Genomic DNA, 4,064 nt, shown 5'->3' on the forward strand with positions numbered 1-4,064 from the left:
ACTACCCTTTGCCTTGGGATTTTCCTAGAGAAACTGCCCAGAGCATACCTCAAGGAGCCTAATCTAGAAAGGACACAGGTCTATAGTCAGACAAGACCTAAGTTTGAGCCTCTCCTCTGTTCTACTGGTCGGGTCAGCTAGGCAAGGGTCGAACCCACAGTTTTCCCATCTGTAAAAAGGACAAAACAAGACCAACTTAACTTTTCACAATTAAAGACAATATGATAAACTGCTTAGGAGATTGTGGGGGGCTTCAGTAGGGGGTCGGAGGGTCAGTGGTGTCTGTTGTGTGTCCTCTGGAAGCGGGAGCAGGGTTGGTGTGGTGTCTGGTCCTCGGCAGCAACGATAAAGCTCTGGTGACCTCTCAGCACTAAGGCTCCTAACTGGGACTTGTCCGATCACCCAGCCCACCAACAGTGACGATCCGGTATTTGCTGAATGAATTTGTGTGCCCCCTGCTCTGTGCTCAGTGAGATTATGCAGAGCGAGGTCCTCATCTCTGGTCCTGCACAGGCCCCTCATGGCGCTGGGTGCAGGACTGTCCCACAGGTCATTCATTCAGAATGGCCCCCCAGGGCCTTTTTCAAGACAATGACGGTGATTTTTAAGCCCCAAGTGGTGTGGAGAGAGGGGAAGTTGTGGGGAGAAAGGGAAATTTCCCTCTGCATGAGCTTCCCCTTTGTATTTTCGACCTTCCCAGCAGGGCTGGGGTGTGAAGCGAGAATCTCAGTCTGTACTTTTCCATCAAGCAGACCCACTGGGTGCCTTGGAGGCCCCTGGCAGCATCTCCCGTGGGGTTCCCCAGCGCAAGGAAGCCGGAGCGAGTCTCAGTTCTCAGACTCCTTGCCTCTGTGAAACCAGAAGGCAGACAGAGGGTCAGCCCTGGGAGAGCTGCCCATGGCCCCCAGCAGAATTCATACCGCGGTTACCCCTGCGCTCAGCTGGGACAATGTGACCTGCGCTGCCGCATATGTCCCTGCATGTTGGGTCCACCACGTGTCAGCCCTAGAGCCTAGTGCAGTGGGGACACCAAAGTCCATGAGATACAGGACAGCAGCGGCTGCTTCTCTGGAACAAAACACCCAGCCTCTCCACGAAGGGGAGCGAGAGGAAAGAGAATCACACTAGGCAGAGGGGAAATTTCCTGGTTGATTCATTCATTCATTCAAAAATGGCATTTCATGCCTACAATGTGTTGGGCTTTCCACAAGGACCTCGGGTTATAGAGGGACAAGCAGTCTTATCTCCTCTCCTTTGCCCTGGAAGATAATAGCTGCCTTGTTGGCCCTGGACTCCTTTTGACTTTGAGCCCCCCTTCTTCAAACCTCACCCCAGCCCCTGCAGCTTCCCACCTCTAGTGGGTATTCAGACCAATTAGTCAACTCTTGGAGGCTAGAGACCCCGTCTTTGCAAAAGGTGGAAATCCCTTCATTACGTGGAAAGCTTTCCTAAGATGGTTTCCAAACTGGGATGTTTCTGGAGACAAGAAGGAATATGAAGGAATATGGCTAAGTGACTCAGTTATCTTGCCGCTGTGAGAACCGTGAACCCCATAAAATGTTCTCCTCCCCCACCTTCATCTGAGCCCACGCTTTTGAGAGCCTGGCATGGAACCCGCTTCCTGAGCATCCAACTCTTTCTTGTCCCACTGCAGCGTCTTTGCTTCCCAGACCAGGAATGTCTAAAGGATAAGGACGTGTTTCCCAATTCTTTGTTTCTGCCTTCAGCATTTAATGGAGTGCTGGTTCAGAGCGGGCACTGGATGTTTCTTGGATGGATGGAAGGAAGGAAGGAGGGATGCAACTTGAAGGGAAAAAATTGACCCAGTTTTCCATTTTCTTGGAAAGGCGCTGCCCTCCCAGATTCAGGGGATAGATTAGGGCTTGGGGGACTCAGCTCCTGCATTTCTTGGACAATACTGCTTGTGTTGGGTAGGACCCTGGGACCCCAGGACGCAGAGTTACTCTGCGCCTACTTCTCCCTTGCCCACCACCCCCCAAATGCCTCGTTCAGGAAATGGGTAGCCTTTCTTCTGGGCCCAATGCCACTTGATGCCAGGGGCTGAGGAGGTCAGCAGACTGCCAAGATGCCTCTGAACTCTTCCTGGGCTTTTGTGTTTCATGGATGACCCAATGTTGTGGGGCTAGAGCATGGGGGGGAAAGGTGGATTTTCTCAGGGCAGCTCTCCCTACACTCTCCACTGGCCTCCAACAACACACTGATCTAGGTCTTATTATTTCCATTTTATAGAGGAGAAAATGAAGGTTCAGAAAGGTGAACTGACCCAAAGTCACATAGCAAATAGGTAGGAGGGCTCGGACCCAAGCCAAGATGGCAAGCTCCTATAAAGGAGTACATTGGGCTGACTGTGAAGCGTCTGAGTTGGTGCACATTTATCTGAGGGTGAGGAAGGAGGCGTGTGCGAGGTCTGCAGTGTGTGACCCAAGGCTCCAAGGCGGCCCGGTGGGCTCAGCGCCTTGTCGGTTCCTCCCTGTCTGCAAGCCTCTGCCTTCAGCTCCGGGATACTGTGTCGCTTCTCTCCATTCTATAATCACTTGCCCAGGCACCCCTGCACCTGCCTTTTGATTTTTTTTATTGTCATCGTTGTTGTTTTAGGATTTATTTATATCAGAGAAACAGCGTGCACGTGCAAGGAGGTGGGGGTAGAGACAGAGGGAGAGAAAGCCTCAAGCAGACTCCATGCCGAGCGCTAAGCCACATGACCACGACTCAGGGCTCAAACCCACTATCCCGAGATCATGACCTGATCCGAGACCAAGAGTGGGACGCTTAACTGACGGAGCTACCCACACTCTCCTGTGCCTGCCTTTCTTCTCTAACAGGTGAGGCTGCTAGGTCAGAGAGGTCCCCTTTCTTTTGTGTCTTCCTCCTCGAAAAACCGCAGGATCCAGTTTCTGTCCTTCCAGGCAGAGAAAGCAAATGGGACAGATAGCAGCCCCTCCCCCACCATCTCCGTTAAAGCCAAGTGCAGGTATTCCTGCTCCGGTTCCGACCCTGACGCTGACAAGTGGCTCTTCTCTCACACCTTTGCCTGTCCCTGCCCCTCCCCCGGGGTTATTAGAGCAGATCGCCCTCATTCATCCCCTCCAACTGGTTTAATGACCTCACACCGCTTGGCACTGAATGACTGAAAGGGCTCTCACACCCATGACCACATTTGAGCCCTACAACAGGACCGCATTTAGCTGGGGGCACGGTATTCCCTCCGTCAGAAACACGTGAAGACTTCAGTTGCATGGGACTGCCACAAAGACAAGTTAGAGGCAGGTCAGGACTGGACCCTGCATCTCCTGAGCCTCGGGCCAATGGATTCTTTTCAGCCTGTATTAATGAATCTCCCATCTAGGATTCGAATAGCCATCACCGGACTGCAAGCAGGCATCCTCCTCCCTGGCCTCACAGCTGCTTGCAATTGTGGTCAGATGGCTGGCTGGAGAGCCAGCACACCCTCAGAATGGCCTTCCCCACCCCTGCCCACCCCTAAACCAGCAGCCTGCTTCCCAGACCCCATCCCTCCTTCTCATGGCATTTTGCTTTTCCTCCATAGCATCGGCCACAATTTGTCATTGCAGAAATGGTATCTATTTTGTACCATCATGAAGATAGCACAGTGTCACAGCAGTGACAACTCTGCGCCAGAACACAGCAGTGTTCTGGAAACATCGTCAGATGGATGGAGACGCCAGGTTTCCCTCGCACATTTTCTCCTCCCACCTTATGACCGTGACTGAGCCTGGCGCACTCGGGAGATGCCCAGCCAGGCACGGTGCAGGAAGGAGTAGCCGACACCAACAAGCGGGAGGGTCGTGACCACTGACTTTGATAATTTCTCCAAACAGCAACAAAAAATACCAAAACCTGAAGACTGGCAACAGTTTCAGCAGACTTTCCCACTAACTGACCTGTAAAACAAACTAGGGAAATCACCCAGGAATACTGTCGTTAGTTCGCAGCTCTGAGATTCGCAGACGCTCCCCCAGACACCAGCAGAAGAACCATCTGAGCAGAGGTGGGTCAGGCAGACACCGAAGCCTCCACACGTT

Source organism: Mustela putorius, unplaced genomic scaffold (genome assembly GCF_011764305.1).
Source record: "Mustela putorius furo isolate JIRA1106 unplaced genomic scaffold, ASM1176430v1.1 tig00003988_pilon_pilon_pilon, whole genome shotgun sequence".
In the NCBI taxonomy this organism is placed as follows: Eukaryota; Metazoa; Chordata; class Mammalia; order Carnivora; family Mustelidae; genus Mustela; species Mustela putorius.